At 36.7% G+C, this 26904-nt stretch overlaps 1 pseudogene; it reads right to left on the bottom strand.

The window, feature by feature from the left end:
* Positions 1–639: 639 nt before the first annotated feature.
* On the bottom strand, positions 640–22467 carry LOC109554815 (tigger transposable element-derived protein 1-like; annotated as a pseudogene).
* Between the last annotated feature and the right edge of the window lie 4437 nt (positions 22468–26904).

Raw genomic sequence — 26904 nt, 5'->3', positions numbered from 1 at the left:
ACAACAACAAAAAAGGAACAACTGAAATTATGGGGAACAATAATTACCTTACTAACATGTTTTGTTCTCTTCTGTTCTACTTTATGCTACATTCTATTCTTCTAGTCTAGTCTAGTTTGTTTCATTTAAAAAGTAAAGTGTGACACAATTCACCAAAATAATTAGATGATTTTAATTTATGAGCTTCTTTCTGCCCATAGTCCTAGAATACAGTGATTTATCGATGAGAGAGCGAAGGCTCCAGATTCTGAGTTATAGTAGAAGATGGGCCACAACAAGATGTGAGCAGTAGAAGGACACACATAAATTCTCTCTTTCAAATGAGAAAAGAAGATGAGATATTCAATAGAGATTACTAATAATTTGCCACTATTTGTAACACAATAATATGTAGAAGAAACCATTTGTGGATTTTATAAATTTTTACCTTGGAGTAGGTTAAAAAAAATTGGAATACATATAATAAAGGCATAACTCTGAGATTTCAGATGACCATGATAGAGAATATAGAGCAGTGAAATGAGTCAAACTTTTTTTTTTTTTTTTGGTTTTCCAATGCATTTAAAAGTTATATGTAACTATACAGTAGTCTATTAATTGTGCAATAACATTATGTCTAAAATAAACAATATATATACCTTAACTAAAAAAATACTTTGTTCTTAAAAAATGATAACCATCAACTGAGCCCTCAGTGAGTTGTTATCTTTTTTCTGGTGGAGAGTCTTACCTTGATGTTCATGGCTGCTGAATGATCAGACTGATGATTGATGAAGGTTGGAGTAGCTGTGGCAATTTCTTAAAAAGTATACCTGTGGGGGATTCATTTTGATATTTGGTGAAACTAATGCAATTATGTAAAGTTTAAAAATAAAATTAAATTAAAAAAAGACAACAATGAAGTTTTCTGCACTGATTGGGTCTTCCTTTTACTAATTATATATCTATAGCTTACAATGCTGTTTGAGAGCATTTTATCAACAGTAGAAAATTCAAAGCTGGAGTCAGTTCTCTCAAGCACTGCTGCTCCTGTACAAGCAAAGTGTATGCAATATTCTAAATCCTTTGTTGGCATTTCAACAATCTTCAGAGCATCTTCCTCAGAAGTAGAGTCCATCTCAGGCAACTACTTTTTTAACTCATCCATAAGAAGCAACTCCTCATCTGATAGTTTTTTCTTGAGACTGCAGAAATTCAGATCTTCAGGTTCCACATCTAATTTGATTTCTCTTACTATTTCTCCCACATCTGCAGCGGCTTCCTCCACTGAAACCTTAAACTCCTTGAAGTCATCCATGAGAGTTGGAATAAACTTCCAAATTCCTGTGAATGTTGATATTTTTAATTCTTCCCATGGATCAATAATGTTCTTAATGATATCTAGGATGGTGAATCTTTTCCGGAGGGTTTTCAACTTACTTTGTACAGATCCATCAGAGGAACCACTCTCCATGGCAGCTACAAACATTGCAAAATGTATTTATTAAGTAGCAAGACTTGAAAGGAAAATTCACTCCTTGTTCCATGGTTGACTTAATGGAAATTGTGTTAACAGGCATAAAAGCATTAATATCATTTTCCATGTCCATTTGAGCTCTTGACTGATGTGGTGCATTATTAAGAAGCAGTAACATTTTGAAAGGAATTTTTTTTTCCTGAATAATTGGTCTCAGCAGTGGCTTAAACTCTTCAGTACACCATATTGTAAACAGATGTGCTGTCATCTAGTCTTTGTTGTTTCATTTGTAGAGCACAAGCAGAGTAGATTTAACATAATTTTCAAGGACCCTAAGCGTTTTGGAATGGTACATGAGCATTTCTTCAACTTAAATCACCATCTGTATTAGTCCCTAACAAGAAAGTCAACCTGTTCTTTGACACTTTGAAGCCAGGCATTGACTTCTCCTTTCTAGCTATGAAAGTCTTAGATGGCACCTTCTACCACTGTAAGGCTGTTTTGTCTACATTGAAAAATCTGTTGTTTAATGTAGCTACTTTCATTAATTATCTTAGCTAGGTCTTCTGGATAACTTGCTGCAGCTTCTATTTGAGTCTTGCTGCCTCATCTTACACTCTTATGTTGTAGAAACAGCTTATAGAGGTAAAGTTTTCTTCTGATGCTACCTCATCTCTTCCAGTTTTTATAGGATGGAAAAGAGTTTGGTGGGCCTTGCTCTGAATTAAGTCTTGGCTTAAGGTAATGTGGTGGCTGGTTCGATCTTCTACCCAGACCACCACATCTTTTTTTTTTAAACTTTTAGAAAATAAAAACAAGCAATATAAAATAAGATCATTAAATCTTTCTCCATATAAGCAAGGTTGTTTCACTTTCTTACCATTCATATGTTCACTGGAGAAACATTTTTAATTTCCTTCAATTACTTTCCCATTTCATATAAAAGTTGGCTAATTATTTGGCACAAGATGTCTAGATTTTGGCTTATTTCAGCTTTTTATGTGACTTCCTCACTAAACTTAATCAGTTCCAGCTTTTGATTTAAGTGAGAGATGAGGGGCTCTTTCTTTCTCTTGAACACTTTTAAGTGTTCAATATCTTTTAAGATATTGTATAGTTATTAACTGGCCTAATTTCAATATTGTTGAGTCTCAGAATACGGAGGTCCATCCAAGAAGAGGGATAGAGATGGGGTAAAGGCCAGTCCACAGAACAGTCAGAACATACACATTTGATTAAGCTTGCCATCTTATATGGGCATGATTTCTGACCCTTGAAAACAGTTACAATGGTAACATCAAACATTAGTGATCCCAGATCACCATAACAAATATAATAATAATGAAAAAGCTTGAAAAACTTTGAGAATTATAAAATTGTGACAGAGACATGAATTAATCCAATGCTTCTGGAAAAATGAAGACAATTGACTTGCTTGATGTGGGGTTGCCACAAACGTTCAATTTGCAAAAAATGCAGAATCTGCAAAGTACAATAAAGCAAAGTGCAATAAAATGAATCATGCTTATTTACCTTCAAAAAAATTTAGGATCACAGTTATCATGTGATCACTTAGCTTTATTTATTTAAATTTTAAAAGCAATATGCACTCATTTACATATAATTAGCAAAAAAATGCTATGAGTGAGTAAATCAAAACTACCCATAATTCAAAAACCGATTAGTAATATTTCGTCATATTTTCATATAACTTTTATTCTTCTCATTCTTTATTTTTATATGTATATTTTTCTTCAACAGAAACTGATGTCATATTATATATATTCTACCTTTTCACTTAAAATTATAAATATTTCTATGATATTACATACTGTTTGAAAAATAATTTTCATGTGAACATTATATTAAGATGTATACTATGACCTATGTGTCTGCGTTTTGTTGTTAGACATGTAACTTATTTTTATTTTCTCACTGAAATTTATAGCAAATTATAAATAATATTGCACTGAACATTATTGTACATATATCACAGTTGAATTTGAACCTCATGGTATATTTTATAGGATGTGGATTTAATGGATCAAGAAGTACAATTATGTGTGCCTACATAAGTATGTCCCCAAACTTCTTTCCAGGAAGGCTATAACAATTTGTTTTCAGAAACAGTCTATGGGACTGCATTTGACATTGATCTTTTAAAAAAATAAAACATTGCTATTATCTTAAGAAAATTGCTGATTTAATACATATTACTTTTATTTTTACTTTATATAATTTACAATTATATTTGTAAATATTATTTTCTATAACTATAAAATTTGAGTACAATACATTTTTCTCCTTATCTAATTTGAAATGATTAAGCATCTTTTACAACATCCTTTCAACGATTCCCAATGTGTGCCAATACAGTTTAGAATTGTACACCTGTACTATTATTATTATATAATTATTTCATTTTTGCAACATTCTTTTACATATTGCTTTTTCTCTTATGATTAATCTCTTTAAAATAATTATAAAAATATGTCTCCATTTGTTTAGTTGCTATAAATTATCATCATAAACCTACTCTTAAGTTCTTATTTTGTTTTTGTGAATTAAAAAAAAAAATATCTGAGCTCTAACACATTAGAGATTTTAAAACACTTTTGGTTATTGATCATTCCATTTCACCTCATGCAATGATGCATCACTAAGAACTATAGTTTTCTTAAGGTATTTAGCAATAAATACTGAAGAGCTCCAGGTGGGGATGGCTACCTGTGTCGTTAACAGTTTTTCAAATGGTAAATGAATGACCAATAATTTTTTGTTTGTATCCCCATCCTTGAGCCACTAATATGACAATATAAAGTGAAAACACTAAAAGTCTTCTCTTACATATATTTTATTTTCCGTTAAGCCCAAGTTGGTCTTTGCCTCATAGAACTGCTCCTCTACTAAAAGCTACTTAGATTCTATACCTTGTTCTCATAGGTATTTAAATGGGAAAGTGGATTAATGTGAATCAGACATCATCATCTCAAATTGGAATGGCCATTTATTTGTTTTGACTAAAGATTCTAATTGAGTTGAAAGACTATCCTACAACATTAGAAGGCTTAATATGTCTGTGATGTATTTTGAGTGTATATATTGTATATGTGTGAATATTTTATATCTACAGTATGAAAGCCAATAGAAATTTCCAATGAACTCTATGAAATAATTATTTCTAAATTATTTACTACTTTTTTAAAAATAGTGGGAACTGTTTCAACTTTTTAATAATTTTGTTCAGACCTTCTATGGACTGCTGCTGCTGCTGCTAAGTCACTTCAATTGTGTCCGACTCTATGCGACCCCAGAAACAGAAGCCCACCAGGCTCCCCCGTCCTTGGGATTCTCCAGGCGAGAACACTGGAGTGGGTTGCCATTTCCTTCTCCAATGCTTGAAAGTGAAAAGTGAAAGGGAAGTCACTCAGTCGTGTCCGACTCTTAGCAACCCTATGGACTACAGCCTACCAGGCTCCTCCATGCATACTGGAAAATTTGGTAGTATCGATATTATGCATGGTCTCGTTTCTGCTGTATGCATATCTACTATGCTTCCCCTTGCCTAAATGCAGTATTAACATGAAATCTAAGTTGCACAGATGTCTTTAAATCAATGCTGAATTTGCAAAACAGATTTTTTGGGTAAAAAACTGTGGTTTGACTTAATAAAATTGCTACTCAATTTCTGTCTTAAGTTATTTCACAAGAATTTACATATTTAAGTTATTTCTGAAGAACCAATGAAGTTCAAGTGATTTTGAACATAGACGACATGAATGAGTAAAATAAACTACTGTCTTTCCTTCATTATACATGAGGTGTAACTTGCAGTGTGAGTGAGTGAAAGTCTCTCAGTTGTGTCTGACTCTTTGCAGCCCTATATATACAGTCCATCGGATTCTCCCAGCCAAAATACTGGAGTGGGTAGCCTTTCCATTCTCCAGGGCATATTACCAACCCAGGGATTGAGCCCAGGTCTCCCACATTGCAGTCGGATTCTTTACCAGGTAAACCATTAGTGAAGCCCAAATAAGAACCTCAGATATGCAGATGATATCACCCTTATGGCAGAAAGTGAAGAGGAACTAAAGAGACTCTTGATGAAAGTGAAAGAGAAGAGTGAAAAAGCTAGCTTAAAACTCAATATTCAGAAACTAAGATTATCCATCCAGTCCCATCACTTAATGGCAAATAGATGGGGAAACAATGGAAACAGTGACAGATTTTATTTTCTAGGTCTCAAAATCACTGCAGATGGTGACTGCAGCCATGAAATTAAATGATGCTTGCTCCTTGGAAAATAAGCTATGACCAACCTAGACAGCATATTAAAAAGCAAAGACATTACTTTGCTGACAAAGGTCCACTAGTCAAAGCTATGGTTTTTCCAGTAGTCATGTATGGATGTGAGAGTTGGACTATAAAGAAAGCTGAGCACTGAAGAATTGATGCTTTTTAAAAAATAAATAAATGTATTTTAATTGGAGGCTATTTACTTTACAATATTGTATTGGTTTTGCTACACATCAACATGAATCCGCCATGGGTGTACATGTGTTCCCCATCCTGAAACCCTCTCCCAGCTCCCTCCCTATTCCATCCCTCTGGATCATCCCAGTGCACCAGCCCGGAGCATCCTGTATCATGCATCAAACCTGGATTGGGAATTCATTTCACATATGATATTATACATGTTTCAATGCCATTCTCCCAAATCATCCCACCCTCACCCTCTCCTGTATGTGAGACAGCAAAAGAGACAGAGATGTATAGAATGGCCTTTTGGACTCTCTGAAATTGATGCTTTTGAACTGTGGTGTTGGAGAAGACTCTTGAGAGTCCCTTGCAAAGCAAGGAAATAAAACCAGTCAATCCTAAATGAAATCAGTCCTGAATATTCATTGGATAAACTGATTTTGAAGCTGTAACTCCAGTATTTTGGCCTCCTTATGCAAAGAACTGACTCACTGGAAAAGACCATGATGCTAGGAAAGATTGAAGGAAGAAGGATAACGGGATGACAGAGGATGGGATGGTTGGATGGCATCACTGATTCGATGGGCACAAGTTTGAGCAAGCTCTGGGAGTTGGCAATGGACAGGGAGGCCTGGTGTGCTGCAGTCCATGGAATCTCAAAGAGTCAAACACGACTGAGCAACTGAACTGAACTGAGACAATTTTCATGGGCTAAATAAACTTAGATGTTAAGTGCAAAAGAAAGCAAACTTTCTATCGGTGATATCTGGCCAACTTCCATCAAATTTGCAAATGCTGGCTTTTAGGCATCATAATGGAAACTGTTTCTATGAAGTACTATAGCATATTCAAAAGTAGAGACATTACTTTGCCAACAAAGGTTCGTCTAGCCAAGGCTATGGTTTTTCCTGTGGTCATGTATGGATGTGAGAGTTGGACTGTGAAGAAGGCTGAGCGCCGAAGAATTGATGCTTTTGAACTGTGGTGTTGGAAAAGACTCTTGAGAGTCCCTTGGACTGCAAGGAGATCCAACCAGTCCATTCTGAAGGAGATCAGCCCTGGGATTTCTTTGGAAGGAATGATGCTAAAGCTGAAACTCCAGTATTTTGGCCACCTCCTGCAAAGAGTTGACTCATTGGAAAAGACTCTGATGCTGGGAGGGATTTGGGGCAGGAGGAGAAGGGGACGACGGAGGATGAGATGGCTGGATGGCATCACTGACTCGATGGATGTGAGTCTGAGTGAACTCCGGGAGTTGGTGATGGACAGGGAGGCCTGGCGTGCTGTGATTCATGGGGTCGCAAAGAGTTGGACACGACTGAGCGACTGATCTGATCTGATCTGATCTGAACTTTAAAAAATTAAACCAAACTCGGCAGTTAGTGCAAAACTTTCTAAATTGTAGCCAACAATTTACCTCTCTTTTCCTTTAACACCTCATTAAAAGTAGCAATGAGAAAAAGCTAAATGGGAAATAATAATGAAAAGATAATGGAAAGAATGAGACAACAGAAAAAAAAAAATTGAAACTAGAAGTCATAGCATTTAGCAAACAAGGGAAAGCTGAACTTTAAGCCAGGAAGTAATAGGGTGAATGGAAACAATCCAGGTGGTCTTTTTAGAAATCTACCAGAGGTTGTGCTGCTCCTCCAAAATGAAAGAACAATCTAAGAAAGAGTAAAACATAGGATACAAGAAACAAGGAAGAGAGAACAAGATGGTGGAGGAGTAGGTGGATGGGGAGTACATCTCTCTCCATGGATACATTGGGAACACACTTTCAGACACAGAAGTACATGCAGAACATCAGTTCAGAGTGGACAGGAGTACCTGACCAGAGGAAAAGAATATATAGTACCATGCAAAACTCAGTAGAACAAAGGAACTCGGGGGAAAAACAGAAGTATTAGTAGCACTGGACCTGCCCTGGGCTGGTGGAGGAACTGAAGCAGGGATCTGATCCCATTTCGGGGCAATTGTCTGAGTCAGAGGAGAAACATTTAAGGCTGAGAGTGAAGCAGCTGATTTGTGGCACCTAAATGGAATGAAAATCAGACAGTCCTTGCCACAGCCATACATAGCCTGGACAGGGATAAGGGTCCCCTGGAAGGTGCAGTGGCTGGGAGCTGGAGTTTGGGGAATGTGGAACGATTCCAGAGTGAGGAGTGCTGTTGACTGCGGAGGGACAGATTGAGAAAGGAGACTGTGATAGGAAATTCCTGTGGAGGAAAGCCAGGCAGCCATGGAAGCAAGGTGATACAGCTGAGTCATGCATAGGGGGTGGAGCCATCACCATAACCTCTCTCTCCCCACAGGCCAGCATTGGCAGCTGAACAACAGAGAGGCTGGCCCATCAAATGCCTGACACATTGAACTGCAGAGCAGGACCCCACCCAGGGTGCCCCTTTAAGTGCCTGACGTGCCAATCTACAGAGTATGACCTGAGCCAGGGGGTCCCTCTATGTGCCTGATGCTCTGAACAGAGAAAGACCTCAGGCAAGGGAGCCCTCTAAGTGCCTGAATGGGTGGAGCTAAGGAGAAAGACTGGCCAAAGAGGCCTTCTGATCGTCAGCTACAAAAAGATTGAAAAACGACTCTGATAGGGCCATAACTCCTTCAGTGGAGTCAGTCTGTGTTCCTGCACACTTGGCATCACCAAGGTTCCCACAAGCCAAGCAGGTGCAATACCTTCACACTCAACTCTCATTAAGGCAGAGCTGGAACAGGAAAAAAAAAGTCTTGTGTCTATGTGCACAAGGTCACTTTGATCATGTCTGGCTCTGTGACCCTGCAGACTGTGGCCTTTCAGGCTTATTTGTCAGGGAAGGGGGGGTTCTCCAGGCAAGAATACTGCAGTATACTGGCCAATATTGTTTGCCATACCCTTCTAGAGCACTATATTTCCTGCTGCCCTAGCTGCCAACTGCTCTGTGTGCCTGGTGCTGCCAGAACCATGTGACCCAAGCAACTGCATTACCTCTACACCTGGCCCTCACAGGGGCAAGCCCAAGTCCTACAGGGCAGCCTCAGGAGCAAACCCCAGAGGATGATCCACATGCAGAGGTGGAAAGAAAACCACAATTGAAACTCAGGGGCAGTGTGGCTAAGGGAGAAACCCAAAACCTTTCCACCAGCTGTACATGCTGCTGATTAAATCCACACCACTAACTAGGCAGACTCTGTGTCAATGGAATATATAAAAGATCATTGAGAGCTACCACAAAAGAAAACAGTAGTTCTTATAGCTGTGAACATTGGAAGCAAGAACACACAGGAGTAGGACCAGATTAGAATCTGAGCTGCACCCACAGCAGGTCCAGAGATCAACACAGTGTTGGAGGGCATCCTAGGGAGGTGAGGTGGACTATGCCTCACAGCAAAGGAAAGGACTCTGACAGCAGTGACTCGAGAAAAACATTTATTATTCTTATATTTTGACTTGTTCTGTAGATTCTTTTGGATTTTTTCTTTTTTTTTTTCTTTTATTTCTTCACCTGTTGTAGCTGTCTATTTTATTGGCCTTATGAAATCTAATTGAGCTTCCGAGCTTTTTTTTTTTTTCCTCAGTCACAAGTTTTATTGTTGTTATAAACCTCTACATTGGGATTTTGCAGTCCTGTGGAGTTTTCCTTTTCTTTCTTTCTCTTTTTTTTTAAATTTTAATTTTTTAGCATATATATATATATATTTTACATTTATTTCCTTGTTTGCTTTTCCTACTGTTTTTTCCCTTGCAGTTAATCTTTAATGTATATAAATCTTCTTTATCTACCTCTATTTAACTTTGCATATTTATTCTTTCTTTTCTTTCTTCTCAACAAATTGGTTGGTTTTATTTTCATTGCTTTATTTCCCAGTTGGCACCTTGCTTTAGTTTCTTATTTTTTTTTTCCAGATTTAATCTGGTAGATATAATTTTTTGATTCCTTTGTTTGCTGGGTCAATATATTGTACTGTATTTTTGTTGGACTGTTTTGATTTTACTTATCAGTATATATGTTTAGGTGTATATTCAGTCACAATTTTTGTTGTTGTTGTAAACCTCTGGCTCTAAGTTGGGCTTTTGCAGTTCTATGGAGCTTTCTTCTTTTTTTTTTTCTTTATTCTTTCTCCTTTCTTTTTTTTTTCTTTTCTCTTTTTTATAATTTTAATTTTTAAAAACCTATTACATTTTTTCTATATTTATTCATTTGTTTGCCTTTCCTACTGTTCTTTTCCACTTGAAGTTAATCTTTAATGTATATAAATCTTCATCTACTTCTATTTAATGTTGCATATCTATTCTTTCTTTCTTTACTTTCTTTACTTTCCTCTCAACATATTTGTTATTGTTTCCATTGCTTTATTCCCCACTTGTCCCCTTGTTTTAATTTTGTTTTCCAGTTTGTCCTTTAGTCAGTTTTGTTCTTAACTGGTAAATATAATTTTTAATTTTCTTTGTTCACTGGGTCAATCTACTGTGCCTTGTTTTTGTTGGACTGTTTTCACTTTGCTCATGGATGTATATGCATGTGTGTATATTTCATTATTTTAATTATTACTTGTCTGATTTTGTAACTGCCATTTGTCTGGGGTTCATCTTTGCTTTCTAGTTTTGGATATTTGTTTTAATCCCACTTAATACCATAGCAAACCACTTGTGGAATCTTGATTCCTGACCAGAGATCAAGCCCTGAGCCTGTGGAGTGGTACCACTGACTCCAAGACCTTAGACTACCAGAGAACTAACCCTAGGGAGTATCAAATAGTGAGAACTCACACAAAGGAAACTGCTTGAAAACAAGACCCAGCAACACCCAACCACCAGTAGCACCCTATGCAGGATACCTCACCTAAACAACAAACAAAACAAAAATACAAACCCAATCATCAGCAGACAAGATTACTACATCATTCAACCTTGCCAATCAGAGAAAAAACAAACAAACAAAAACTCAGCACAAATATCACCCTATATGAAGCTTACACAGGCCACTGGACCAACCTTAGGAGGGAAGAAAAAAAAAGGAAGAAAGAATTCAACCTTGAAGCCTAGGAAAAGGAGACCTCAAACACAATAAGTTAAAAAAAAATAATGAAAAGGCAGAGAAATATTACACAAATGAGGGAACAAACTAGAAACACAGAAGTCCAAATAAATACAGAGAAAATAGGCAAACTTCCTGAAAAAGAATTCAGAATAATGATAGTAAAAATGATGAAAAACCTTGAATACAAAATGGAAAAAATGCAAGAATCAATTAACAAAGACCTAGAAGAATTATCAGACCACCTCACCTGCCTCTTGAGAAACCTATATGCAGGTCAGGAAGCAACAGTTAGAACTGGACATGGAACAACAGACTGGTTCCAAATAGGAAAAGGAGTATGTCAAGACTGTATACTGTCACCCTGTTTATTTAACTTATATTTAACTTATATATACGCTGGAATCAAGACTGCCGGGAAAAATATCAATAACTTCAGATATGCAGATGACACCACCCTTATGGCAGAAAGTGAGGAGGAACTTAAAAGCCTCTTGATGAAAGTGAAAGTGGAGAGTGAAAAAGTTGGCTTAAAGCTCAACATTCAGAAAACGAAGATCATGGCATCCAGTCCCATCACTTCATGGGAAATAGATAGGGAAACAGTGGAAACAGTGCCAGACTTTCTTTTTTTGGGCTCCAAAATCACTGCAAATGGTGACCGCAGCCATGAAATTAGAAGATGCTTACTCCTTGGAAGGAAAGTTATGACCAGCCTAGAGAGCATATTGAAAAGCAGAGACATTACTTTGCCAACAAGATCCGTTTAGTCAAGTCTATGGTTTTTCCTGTGATCATGTATGGATGTGAGAGTTGGACTGTGAAGATGGCTGAGCGCTGAACAATGGGTGCTTTTGAACTGAGGTGTTGGAGAAGACTCTTGAGAGTCCCTTGGACTGCAAAGAGATCCAACCAGTCCATTATGAAGGAGATCAGCCCTGGGATTTCTTTGAAGGGAATGATGCTGAAGCTGAAACTTGAGTACTTTGGCAAGGTATTGTCTCTGCTTTTGAATATGCTATCTAGGTTGGTCATAATTTTCCTTCAAAGGAGTAAGCGTCTTCTAATTTCATGGCTGCAGTCACCATCTGTAGTGATTTTGGAGCTCAGAAAAATAAAGTCTGACACTGTTTCCACTGTTTCCCCATCTATTTCCCAGGCAGTGATGGGACCGGATGCCATGATCTTCGTCTCACGCTCCTCTTTCACTTTCATCAAGAGGCTTTTTAGTTCCTCTTCACTTTCTGCCATAAGGGTGGTGTCATCTGCATATCTGAAGTTATTGATATTTCTTCCGGCAATCTTGATTCCAGCTTGTGTTTCTTCCAGTCCAGCGTTTCTCATGATGTACTCTGCATAGAAGTTAAATAAACAGGGTGACAATATACAGCCTTTAAGTACTCCTTTTCCTATTTGGAACCAGTCTGTTGTTCCATGTCCAGTTCTAACTGTTGCTTCCTGACCTGCATACAAATTTCTCAAGAGGCAGATCAGGTGGTTTGGTATTCCCATCTCTTTCAGAATTTTCCACAGTTTATTGTGATCCACACAGTCAAAGGCTTTGGCATAGTAAATAAAGCAGAAATAGATGTTTTTCTGGAACTCTCTTGCTTTTTCCATGATCAGTGGATGTTGGCAATTTGATCTCTGGTTCCTCTGCCTTTTCTAAAACCAGCTTGAACATCAGGAAGTTCATGGTTCACATATTGCTGAAGCCTGGCTTGGAGAATTTTGAGCATTACTTTACTAGCATGTGAGATGAGTGCAATTGTGTGGTAGTTTGAGCATTCTTTGGCATTGTATTTCTTTGGGATTGGAATGGAAACTGACCTTTTCCAGTCCTGTGGCCATTGCTGAGTTTTCCAAATTTGCTGGCATATTGAGTGCAGCACTTTCACAGCATCATCTTTCAGGATTTGAAATAGCTCAACTGCAATTCTATAACCTCCACTAGCTTTGTTTAGTAGATACTGAACAGAAAAAAAAAAAAATTACTGCAGATAGTGACTAGGCATGAAATTAAAAGACACTAGCTCCTTGGAAGAAAAGCTATGGTCAACCTAGACAGCATATTAAAAAGCAGAGACATTACCTTGCCAACAAAATTCCATATAGTCAAAGCTATGTTTTTTTTTTTTTTTTCAAATAGTCATGTATGAAAGTGAGATTTGGACTACAAAGGAAGCTGAGGGCCAAACAATTGCTGCTTTTGAGCTGTGATGTTGGAGAAGACTCTTGAGAGTCCCTTGGAGTGCAAAGAGATCAAACCAGTCAATCCTAAAGGAAATCAGTCCTGAATATTCATTGGAAGGACTGATGCTGAAGCTGAAGCTCCAATACTTTGGCCACCTGATGGGATGACCTGATTCATTGGGAAAGACCCTAATGATGGGAAAGATTGAAGGCAGGGGAAAGATTGAAGGCAGGACGAGGAGCAAACGACAGGATGAAATGTTGGATGGCATCACACTCTCCATGAACATGAGTTTGAAAAAGCTCCAGGAGTTGGTTATGGATGGGGAAGCCTGGTGTGCTCCAGTCTATGGTGGTAACTGATACTTCCTAAGGCCCACTTGACTTCACATTCCAGGATGTCTGGCTCTAGGTCGGTGATCACACCATCGTGACCATCTGGATCCTGAAGAACTTTTTTGTACAGTTCTTCTGTGTATTATTGCCATCTCTTCTTAATATCTTCTGCTTCTGTTAGGTCCATACCATTTCTGTCCTTTATCGAGCCCATCTTTGCATGAAATGTTCCTTTGGTATCTCTGATTTTCTTGAAGAGATCTCTAGTCTTTCCCATTCTGTTGTTTTCCTCTATTTCTTTGCACTGATCTCTGAAGAAGGCTTTCTTATCTCTTCTTGCTATTCTTTGGAAATCTGCATTCAGATGCTTATATCTTTCCTTTTCTCTTTTGTTTTAGCTTCTCTTCTTTTCACAGCTATTTGTAAGGCCTCCCCAGACAGCCATTTTGCTTTTTTGCATTTCTTTTGCATGGGGATGGTTTTGATCCCTGTCTCCTGTACAATGTCACAAACGTCATTCCATAGCTCATCAGGCACTCTATCAGATCTAGGCCCTTAAATCTGTTTCTCACTTCCACTGTATAATCATAAGGGATGGGATTTGATTTAGGTCATACCTGAATGGTCTAGTGGTTTTCCCTACTTTCTTCAATTTAAGTCTGAATTTGGCAATAAGGAGTTCATGATCTGAGCCACAGTCAGCTCCTGGTCTTGTTTTTGTTGATTGTATAGAGCTTCTCCATCTTTGGCTGCAAAGAATATAATCAATCTGATTTTGGTGTTGACCATCTGGTGATGTCCATGTATAGAGTCTTCTCTTGTGTTGTTGGAAGAGGGTGTTTGTTATGACCAGTGCATTTTCTTGGCAAAACTCTATTAGTCTTTGCCCTGCTTAATTATGTATTCCAAGGCCAAATTTGCCTGTTACTCCAGGTGTTTCTTGACTTCCTACTTTTGCATTCCAGTCCCCTATAATGAAAAGGACCTCTTTTTTGGGTGTTAGTCGTAAAAGGTCTTGTAGGTCTTCCATAGAACCGTTCAACTTCATCTTCTTCAGTGTTACTGGTTGGAGCATAGACTTGGATTACTGTGATATTGAATGGTTTGCCTTGGAAACAAACAGAGATCATTCTGTCGTTTTTGAGATTGCATCCAAGTACTGCATTTCAGACTCTTTTGTTGACCATGATGGCTACTCCATTTCTTCTGAGGGATTCCTGCCCGCAGTAGTAGATATAATGGTCATCTGAGTTAAATTCACCCATTCCAGTCCATTTCAGTTCGCTGATTCCTAGAATGTTGACATTCACTCTTGCCATCTCTTGTTTGACCACTTCCAATTTGCCTTGATTCATAGACCTGACATTCCAGGTTCCTATGCAATATTGCTCTTTATAGCATTAGACCTTGCTTCTATCACCAGTCACATCCACAGCTGGGTATTCTTTTTGCTTTGGCTCCATCCCTTCATTCTTTATGGAGTTATTTCTCCACTGATCTCCAGTAGCATATTGGGTACCTACTGACCTGGGGAGTTTCTCTTTCAGTATCCTATCATTTTGCCTTTTCATACTGTGTATGGGGTTCTCAAGGCAAGAATACTGAAGTTGTTTGCCATTCCCCTCCCCGGTGGACCACATTCTGTCAGATCTCTCCACCATGACCCGCCCATCTTGGGTTGCCCCACGGGCATGGCTTAGTTTCATTGAGTTATAATAAAATATCATATTATACTCACTAGGTTGAGTACTATTAAAAGAAAACAGAAAATAGTAAGCATTGACAAGGATGTGGAAAAATGAGAACTTATATGCACTGTGGATGGGATCGTAAAACGGTTCAACTACTAGGGAAAAGAGTGATGTTGGCATGTGTACTTAGTTGAGTCCTACACCCTGCTACCCCATGGACTATAGGCTGCCAGGCTCCTCTGTTCATGGGATTTTCCAGGCAAGAGTACTAGAGTGGGTTTCCATTCCCTTCTCTAGGGGATCTTTCCAACCCAGAGACTGAACCCGGTCTCCAGGGAAGCCCCCATGGAAAACAGTATAGACATTCAAAGAAAAAAACCTACATATGATCCAGCATTCTTATTTCTGGATATATACACCAAGAACCGAAAGCTGTGTCTCAAAGAGATATTTACACATCCCTGCCTGTTCATAGCAGCAGTATTACAATTGCCAAACAAGAAAAATGTGCATTCATTTAGATGAATGGATTAAAAAAATGTGAAGTATATATAATGAGATACTGAACAGACTTAACTAGCAAGTTAAGTCTGTCACATGCTGTAACATGCATTAACCTTGAGGTCAATTTGCTAGTGAAATAGGCCTGTTGCAAAAAGACAAATACTATATAATTCCACTAAATGTGAGTTATGTAAAGTAGTCAGATTTATGGAAACAGAGGTAGAATGTTGGTTACCAGGGACTGGGGGAGGGGGAAGTTAAGAGTTGTTTATTGGGGATACATTTTCAGGTTGGCAAGATGAAAAACTTTGGAGACCTTTTTCACCACAGTGTGAATATACTTAACACTGCTGAATTGCTTATGAAATAGTCAAAACATGTAAATATTAAAAATAAAGCTGCTTCAAAAACAGTTAAGATTGTAAATTTTATGTTGTATATTTTTTACTGCAATAAAAATAACTTATCTAAAATGTTTTTCATAGTTCCAAAACTGAGAACAGTTGAATTTTCCATAAGCTTTTCTTATGCCATTCCATAAGCTGGCTGTGTATATATGCATGTTCACAGTTTCCTTGTGTTGAATATATTTACCCTTGGTTAAGAGAAAAAAAATTGTCCTTATGAAACTTTTGTGTTATCTGGAGTTTTACAATAAAGCTGTTAGTGAATATTCAAACAAGTATGCATGGTTTGCTTGCTATTCTAGTAGCTGAGTGGTGAAGATGAGCTGAAAGAGTTCTGGTAGGATCTTGAATTATAAAAAAGAACTTCCTCAGGTACTCAGGAAACCTAATGGGAATTTTGCCTGTTGATTTCATGGTCAATAAAAGGTGGCGATTTCCTCAGAGAACTGGCTTGGATTCAGTATCATCCTTCTCTCCTCCAAAGATGGCTCTGTCTTCAAAATATATATTCAAGCATCACATATTCACGCCTGTATTTGAATCCTTTTCACTGCCTCATACATCAAAGTTGCCCGATATATATTTATTTCATACATGAATGCATGGATCATTCATTTCTTAAATGCTGAAGAAGTTTTATTCTAAGGGGAGAACTGTATTAGAAGTCAATCATGACAGTAGTCCAGGTTGTCTAATGATCCAGTCATGACAGTCATTTGTATTTTGGCAAATCACAGCCTTATAAGTGGGACAGTCTTCATCTGTAAAATAATGAGAATTATGAATTAAAATGACAATACTTGGATCAAAATTTTAATGCATTTGTAAACTGTATGGCAATATAAAATGTAGCATTTCATTTATTTTCAGAATTACTATATGTCTTGTTCTTTGCTAGGTACAGGGGAGATAAAAAGGAAACATGATCCTTCACCATTCCTTCAGGAAGCAATGTACTCATCTATCTAATTTTGAAGGACTACCTTGTTGCTTTTTAAAGAGATTTAAGACAGGAAATTAGATAGATGGACACAGTTATATATTAAATAGCAAGGTCTGATGATAAGTTTGGCTGACAATTCAAGTAGATAGATTACTGACGGAGACTTTCAGACAGTGATAAATCTTTTGGGAAATTTTGTTTGTTTTGTTTAAGCAAATAGAAAGTTCTGTGAATGTCTACTGGCTTTTATAAGATGATCATTCTAAACACCTGATAATAATGAGATCTCACCATGCTACTCCATAAAAAATAGGTAAGACCAGAAAAAGGTAATATTAGAAACTGAAATTCTGAGTTGTACATCATACATCTTTAAACTGTGAATACAGTATATGCTGCAACACTATATGCTTGCAACTTTTTAAATGTATTTTTGTCATATTGAAGTGTAACTTTGAATTATACCCTGCTTCATTTCAGTTCCTCAGCAAGATAGAATTGCATAGCTTATAGCTTTTGTGTTAGCTCAAGTTGACCAATAGTGAGTTGGGCTCTGCATGGGCATATTGCATGATGTAAAGTTCTTGAAGCACATGAGTGGGAATAAGACTTAAATTGCAAAGTTCTGGGGAACTATTGTAGGCTAATGAGAAGAACATAAATGCATGGTGGAAGTGATGATGGTGTATCACTTCACTCATTATTATTCTTATTGTTTAATAGTAGCCAAGTTCTTTGAGATCATTTTGAAAAATGTCTTGGTTAGTACTCAAAGATTTGTAAGCTACTCTTGACCAAACAAAACAAACAAAAAACAAAAGTAAATATTAACAAGATAAAGAATACCTTACTTTTGGGGAACATGATTACTTTTAAAAAATGACTCATATCTTTGCTTTATAAAACATTTTTCTGTAGTAACTTATCTACTAATTGAGTTGTTATGTAAAAATGCTGTCATCAACAAATCATCTGCAATTAGAGGTCATATGTAGTACCAGGATCTTAGTAGTTATCAAGCTGATTAACAGGTTGAAAGTTGCAGAGGACAGCTAGCAAGTACATGATGAAACAAATACAAAAAGTCCCACAGTCACAAACCAAGCTAAATACTGAAGTATTTATCTTCATAAATACTGAAATATTATATTTATGGAGATCAGGTGCAAGACTGTGAGATACAGGTAGTATATAAAGAATATTCAGTCAGTTTAATATTTTCAGCATTCAGTAAGGTCTAAATTCAGATCAAGTTGGAAGACTATCAGAAATTTTGCATATGTTGACCATGTTATTGTAGTTCTTCACAGACATGTGAATTATGCTGTGTTTTAATATTATCTATACAGATTTTCTCCAAACAAAACTGCCACTCTTGTTCTAACATTCCTCCCACTTGATATAAACAAAATCCATCCATACCCACTTAGGGGCTTTTCTGATGGCTCAGTGGTAAAGAATCCATCTGCCAAGGCAAGAGCCATGGGTTCAATCCATGGTCCAGGAACATTCCCTGGAGAAGGAAATGGCAACCCACTCCAGTATTCTTGCCTGGAAAAACCCCCATGGACAGAGGGCCTGGCAGGCTACAGTCTATGGGATCGCAAAGAGCCAGACATGACTTAGCGACTGAGCCATTATTTCATGGCAAATAGAAGAAGAAAAATCAGAAGCAGTTGACAGATTTTATTTTCTTAGGCTCGAAAATCACTGCTAACATTCACTGCAGTCATGAAATTAAAAGACACTGGCTCCTTGGAGGGAAAGTGATGAAAAACCTAGATAATGTACATCATTTGTCAACAAATGTACAAATACTGAAAGCTATGGCTTTTCCAGTAGTCATGTGCAGGTGTGAGAGTTGGACCATAAAGAAGGCTGAGTTCTAAAGAACTGATGCTTTAAAACTGTGGTGCTGGAGAAGACTCTTGAGAATCCCGTAGACTGCAAGGACATCGAACCAATCAATCCAAAAAGAAACCAACCCTGAATACTCATTGGAAGGACAGTTGCTGAAGCTGAAGCTCCAGTACTTTGGCCACCTTATGGGAAATGCTAACTCATTGGAAAATACCTTAATGATGGGAAAGATTGAAGGCAAAAGGAGAAGAGGGCAGCAGAGGATGAGATGGTTAGATAGCATCACCAGCTCAATGGACATGAATTTGAACAAACCCTGGGAGATAGTGCAGGACAGAGAGGCCTTGTGTGCAGTCCATGGGGTTGCAAAGAGTTGGATAGGACAACATATCCACTTAAGCATCTGCCCCAGCAATACTTTTGAAGGGAATCCCATATATAAGCCTCGTTGTTCTACTATGAAAACCCAATGAAAAATGTCTTTAAGAAGTTATTCTATGAAGAACTGTTTTCTTTTTTTCTGATAAATACCAAGAACTCAGTTTTCACTTTAACTCTTGGGAAGTTTAAAACTTGAGCTGAGACTCCATATAGCAATAATGTAGGTCTCTATGACCTGAATATTTATTTTTCTGTTTTGTATCCTGGCTGAAACTTTCCTATTATTTAAAATATTTGTTTCCCTTTTTCTTTGTGTAAAATTGATCTTTTAGAACATTTTATTGTATATGTTCATATTATAAGAAACCTTGAATGCTTTTAAAATGAGGTAGAGGTACAAGTAAATACTTTTTAAAATGTCAGGTGACATAATCATTTGGCAAGAGAATTACATTCATTCACAGGAGAAGGATTAAAAACAGCAGATTGTGGTAGAATGTAATATTCAACAAATTAATGCATTATCCCTCTCAAAACACAAAACAAAACCCACACAGTCTTGTAGCCTAAACCATACATGAAAAGACATAACTTTGTTTTTCTAATTTTACTTTTTCAACTTTGATATTTATAATAAAGTTCTGTATTGATGTACAATTACATTATAGAAATTTAGGAATGTGGAAATAACAAATTGTATTGGGATATATACATATATAGCAATTTATCCATTACTTTTTGGTTATCTAATTTGTCAATGTACACATTTTTAATTACTTTTAATTACATTACTTTGCCAACAAAGGTCCATCTAGTCAAGGCTATGGTTTTTTCCAGTAGTCATGTATGAATGTGAGAGTTGGACTATAAAGAAAGCTGAGTGCCTAAGAATTGATGCTTTTGAACTGTGGTGTTGGAGAAGACTCTTGAGAGTCCATTGGACTGCAAGGAGATCCAACCAGTCCATCCTAAAGGAAATTAGTCCTGAATGTTCATTGAAAGGACTGATGTTGAAGCTGAAACCCTAATACTTTGGCCACCTGATGGGAAGAACTGACTCACTGGCAAAGACCCTAATGCTGGGAAAGATTGAAGGCAGGAGGAGAAGGGGTCAACAGAGGATGAGATGGTTGGATGGCATCACCGACTCAATGGACATGAGTTTGAGTAAACTCTGGGAGGTGGTGATGGACATGGAGGCCTGGCGTGCTGCAGTCCATGAGGTCTCAAAGAGTAGGACATGACTGATTGACTGAACTGAACTGAATGACATTTTTAATAGTCTCTTATGATCCTTTTTATTTCTGTGGCATCAGCTGTAATGTCTCCTTTTTCATTTACAATTTTATGTTTGAGTCTTTTCTCTTTCATTCTTAGATTAGCTAAAGTTTTGTCAATTTTGTTTATCTATTCAAAAAGCCAGATATTTGTACTAATGCATTTTTTTTCTAATTTTACAGTTATCTATATTATTTATTTCTGTTCTAGTAAAGATATGACCAACCTAAATAGCATGTTCAAAAGCAGAGACATTACTTTGCCAACAAAGGTTCGTCTAGTCAAGGCTATGGTTTTTCCTGTGGTCGTGTATGAATGTGAGAGTTGGATTGTGAAGAAGGCTGAGCGCCGAAGCATTGATGCTTTTGAACTGTGGTGTTGGAGAAGACTCTTGAGAGTCCCTGGGACTGCAAGGAGATCCAACCAGTCCATTTTGAAGGAGATCAGCCCTGGGATTTCTGTGGAAGGAATGATGCTAAAGCTGAAAGTCCAGTACTTTGGCCACCTCATGCGAAGAGTTGACTCATTGGAAAAGACTCTGATGCTGGGAGGGATTGGGGACAGGAGGAGAAGGGGACCACAGAGGATGAGATGGCTGGATGGCATCACTGACTCGATGGAGGTGAGTCTGAGTGAACTCCGGGAGTTGTTGATGGACAGGGAGGCCTGGCATGCTGCGATTCATGGGGTCGCACGGAGTCGGACATGACTGAGCGACTGATCTGATCTGATCTGATCTGATTTATTATTTAATTTCATCTGCTAATTTTGGGCTTAGTTATTTTTGAACTGTGGTTTTGGAGAAGACTCTTGAGAGTCCCTTGGTCTGCAAGGAGATCCAACCAGTCCATTCTGAAGGAGATCAGCCCTGGGATTTCTTTGAAAGGAATGATGCTAAAGCTGAAACTCCAGTACTTTGGCCACCTCATGTGAAGAGTTGATTCATTGGAAAAAACCCTGATGCTGGGAGGGATTGGGGGCAGGAGGAGAAGGGGACAACAGAGGATGAGATGACTGGATGGCATCACTGACTCAATGGACGTGAGTCTGAGTGAACTCCGAGAGTTGGTGATGGACAAGGAGGCCTGGCGTGCTGTGATTCTTGGGGTCACAAAAAGTCGGACACGACTGAGTGACTGATCTGATCTGATCTGATTCTCTTTTCTTAGCTACTTGAGGTATACAGTAAGATTGTTTTAGATCTTTCATCTTATTTTAATCTAGGCTTTTATCTTCATGAACTTTCCTTTTAATGCTTCTTTAGCCACTTACATAAATTTGGTATATTTGTTTTCATTTTCATTTTTTTTGCAGTGGGAAAATTTTATTGCTGCAAAACATTGCAGAGTAGGTTTGTTTTCATTCTTTATCTTTGTTTTATAGGGGCCCTGTCTCTCCATTGACACAGGGTAACATAATCATCAGTACCCTTGTCCTTCTTTTATAAGATAATTAAAAATCTTTTCTTATAGCCATGTGTTATTTACTTTTCAAATGGAGAATAACTACTTTACACTACCGTGATAGCCTCTATCATGAATAAACATGAATTGACCATAAGCATACATGTGTCCCCTCCTGAACCTTCTTTCCCACCCCATCCAGGTTGTCAGAGAGCACAGGCTTTGGGTTTCCTGAATCCTACATCAAAGTCCTGCTGGCTATCTAATTTACATTTGGTAATGTATATATTTCAATGCTATTCTCTCAAATCATCCCACCTTCTCCTTTCATTCTTTTACATGTAGCTGTCCAGTTTGCCCAGCACCACTTATTGAAGAGGCTGTTTTTGCCCCATTGTATATTCTTCCCTCCTTTGCTAAAAACAAGGTACCCATATGTGCATGGGTTTAATTCTGGGCTTTCTATCTTGTTCCATTGGTCTATGTTTCTGTTTCTGTGCCAGTACCATACTGTCTTGATGACTGTAGCTTGGTAGTATAATCTGAAGTCAAGAAGGTTTATCCCTCCAGTTCCATTCTTCTTTCTCAAGACTGCTTTGGCTATTTAGGGTCTTTTGTGTTTCCATGTGAATTGTGAAAATTTTTGTTCTAGTTCTAAGAAAAATGCCATTGGTAACTTGATAGGGATTGCACTGAATCTGTAGATTACATTTGGTAGTATAGTCATTTTCAAATATTGATTCTTCCTACCCAGGAACATGAGATATCTCTCCATCTGTTTATGCCATCTGCTTTTTCTCATCAGTGTCTTATAATTTTCTGTGGACAGTTATTTTGTCTCCTTAGGTACGTTTATTTCTAGATATTTAATTATTTTTGTTGCAATGGTAAATGTGATTGATTCCTTAATATCTTTCTGATTTTTCATTGTTAGTATATAAGAATGCAAGAGATTTATGTATATTGATTTTCTATCCTGCGACTTTGCTGAATTCACTGGTTAGCTCCAGTAATTTTCTGATACCAACTTTAGGGTTTTTCTATGTATAGTATCGTGTCATCTGCAAACAGTGAGAACTTTACTTCTTCTTTTCTGATTTGGATTCCTTTTATTTCTTTTTCTTCTCTGATTGCTGTAGCTAGGACTTACAAAACTATGTTGAGTAATAGTGGTAAAAGTGAACACCCTTGCTTGTTCCTGATCTTAGGGGGAATATTTTCAGTTTTTCATCATTGAGAATAATGTTTGTTGTGGACTTATTATATATGGTCTTTATTTATGTTGAGGTGGGTTCCTTCTATGCCCATTTTTTGAAGAGTTTTAATCATAAACAGGTGATGAATTTTGTCAAAGGCTTTTTCTGCATATATTGAAATTATCACATGGCTTTTATCTTCCAATTTGTTAATATGGTGTATCACATTGAGTGATTTGCATATATTGAAGAATCCTTAAATCCCTGAAATAAACCCAACTTGATCACGGTGTATGAGCTTTTTAATATATTGTTGAATTCTGTTTGCTAAAATTTTGTTGAGGATTTTTGCATCTATGTTCATCAGTGATATTGGCCTGTAGTTTTCTTTTTGTGGGTTGTCTTTGTCTGGTTTTGGTATCAGGGTGATGGTGTCCTCATTGAATCTGTTTGAAAGTATTCCTTTCTCTGCAATTTTTTTTTTGGAAGAGTTATAGAGAGATAGGCATTAGCCTGTCTTTAAATGTTTGATAGAATTCACCTGTGAAGACTTCTGGTCTTGGGCTTTTGTTTTTTTGGAGATTTTTTTTTCATATTTTTCAAAGGAATTTATTAAGAAACAGGGGGGGAAAATATAAAGTAAACAATCAAAGGAATCAAAGAGTTTACAACATAGCTTCTTCAGGCCAGTGGCAACTAAGAAATACTTGCTGAGCCGACACCAAGGGTACGGAGGCCCGAATTCCATTTTCAATCCCATCTCTCTGGTTTGGGAAGGCAATCTGACTTTTTGGAGGAAGTTTCAAGCTGATTGGGTTAGCAGCCAAGAGAGATGGGATTGAAAATGTTTTTTGGGAGATTTTTGATCAGAGCTTGTAGTTGGGTTGTTCATAATTTCTATTTCTTCCTGGTTCAGTCTTGGAAGATTGAACAATTCTAAGAATCTGTCCAATTATTCTGGGTTATTCACTTTATCGCCATATAGTTCCTCACAATAGTCTCTTATAATCTTTTGTACTTCTGCATTGTCTATTGTACCTCTCCTTTTTCATTTATAATTTTGTTTATTTGATTCTTCTCTCTTCTTTTCTTGGTGAGTCTGGCTAAAGTTTATCAATTTTGTTTATCTTCACAAAGAACCAGCTTTTAGCTTTATTAATCTTTGCTATTGTTTCTTTCATATCTTTTTTCATTTATTTCTGCTCTGATCTTTATGATTTCTTTCCTTCTGCTAATTTTGGGGTTTCTTTTTCTTCTTTTTCCAGTTGTTTTAGGTGTAAAATTTTGTTGTCTATTCAATGTTTTTCTTTTTTCTTGACGTAGGATGGTACTGCTATAAACCTCCCTCTTAGAACTGCTTTTGCTGCATCCCATAGTTTTTGAGTTGTGTTTTCATTGTCATTTGTTTTGAGGATTTTTATTATTATTATTATTTCCTTTTGGATTTCTTCAGTAACCTGCTTGTTATTTAGGAATGTATTAATCTCCAGTGTTTGTTGTTTTTAGTTTTTTTTTTTTTTCCCCTTGTAATTGATGTCTAGTCTCATAGCTTTGTGGTAAGAAAAGGTGCTTGATTCTATTTCAGTTTTCTTAAATTTACTGAGATTTGATTTGTGACCCAAGATGTGTCCCATCCTGGAGAATGTTCCATGTACACTTGAAAATAAGGTGCACCCTTTGCATTTGGATGGACTGTCCTGAAGATATCAATGAGATCTAATCATTCCATATGTTCAGAAAATATACTTGCTATGATTTCAATTTTATAAAATTCATTAAGACTTGTTTTGTGACCTAATACATGATCTATCCTGGATACTGTTTCATCTGTGCTGGAGAAGAATGTGTACTTTCCTGCCCTTGGGGGACTATTTAGTATATATTCCTTAAGGTCATGTGTCTCTAGTGTTTTTCCAGTTCTCCATTTCCTTACTGATCTCCTATCTGGATGTTCTATTCATTATTTAAAATGGACTATTGAAATCTCCTACTGCTAGTGGATTTTGTATTGTTGAATTGGTTTCTCCATGGGAGGAAGGAGAGTCTCAGGCTTCTTATTCTATTATCTTATATTTTACCCTTGTAACTAGCTTTTAAATCTAGTAACAGAGTGATAATATGTGACACTATAATTAAGGCTTTATGAGTATTATTTTATACCCTTTATATTTTTCAGATTTTGCTTTAAAATTTTTGATCCTATGTTTTCTAAAATAGTAAAATTTATCATTATGAATCAATATTTTATATAAAATGACACCCTTTGCCCTATTTAGTTTTGCCTTCATTTCCACTTTGTCAATTAGTAATATTATAAGTATTTTTATTTTTGTCATTGCCTGGCAAATATTTGTCTATCTGTTGATTTTTAATCAGTTTGCCTCATTTAATCTTTCAGCATGTATCTTATAAGTGAAAAAAGTAATAATATGTTTTTATTATCTCACAAAACCTACTTCTAAATAAAGTTTTCATCTCTTTACATTTATTTTCACAATTGATAAGCTTGACCTGACTTTTATTTTGCAATCAAAATAAATTTTTTATAAAAAAAATTTTGTAATTTTTATTCCATGGATTTTAATTCTTCTAGTTGCCTATTGTTTATCTTTGAGATATTTCTCATAATTTCTCTTAAATATAGTATGACAAAAATAATTTTGATTGTCATTTCACATTTGACTTAATGCAGTGTTATTTTTTATTTATGTTTCTACTCAAAACTTTGAAAACAAAAGTCTCTTACAGTGTAATGCATGGACTCTAGGGAACCACAGACAGACTTAAAGGATTGCATCAACCACTTGAAAATTTAGGCCAATATTTTATTTATTGAAAGGATATTTTCTTTAATTTTATTTTTTAACTTTACAATATTGTATTGGTTTTGCCATATATCAACCTGAATCCACCACAGGTATACACATGTTCCCCATCCTGAACCCTCCTCCCTCCTCCCTCCCCGTACCATCCCTCTGGGTAGACCCAGTGCACCAGCCCCAAGCATCTAATATCATGCATCAAACCTGGACTGGCGACTCATTTCATACATGATATTATACATGTTTCAATGCCATTCTCCCAAATCATCCCACCCTCTCCCTCTCCCACAGAGTCCAAAAGACTGTTCTATATATCAGTGTCTCTTTTGCTGTCTCGTATACAGGGTTATTGTTACCATCTTTCTAAATTCCATATATATGCATTAGTATACTGTATTGGTGTTTTTCTTTCTGGCTTATTTTGATAAGAAGAAATTTTTAAAATCCTTCAAAGTGATCATGATCCCTAAAATGTTAAGTACCACTGATTGAGGTATTATGCCATTGTCTTCTAGCTTATTCTTTGGAGAAGAATGTCCTTCACGTTACTGGTTTGATATTCTGCTGTGTCTATTATGCTCTTATTTTATCAATTTATTGTCTATATATTTAAAAATATAATATGTGTTTGTTTGCATTTTTCTTAGTTAGATTTCTTGGTCTTCTTTAATTTCAGTCTGCTATTTTCTTAAGGCTCTCTGGTACTGTTTCATGCAAACTGTTCTATTTTCTACTTTTGAAGATAATAGCATATATATTCTAGAAATTTCATGTGCATCTTAACACAAAACTATTTTAAGAGATTTTTTTTCTGAGTTGTCATGGCAATTTTCCCTTTCTCGCTTCCTTCAGAGTCTTTTTAAAAGCTTCATACCAGTTTTACAAGTTCATGACTGTTTCAATAGCTGTGTACCTAAGCATGCTATTT

Source organism: Bos indicus, chromosome X, assembly GCF_029378745.1.
Source record: "Bos indicus isolate NIAB-ARS_2022 breed Sahiwal x Tharparkar chromosome X, NIAB-ARS_B.indTharparkar_mat_pri_1.0, whole genome shotgun sequence".
NCBI lineage: Eukaryota > Metazoa > Chordata > Mammalia > Artiodactyla > Bovidae > Bos > Bos indicus.
Note: the sequence above shows the minus strand (reverse complement) of the source record. Positions and strands in the feature narration are given on the sequence as shown.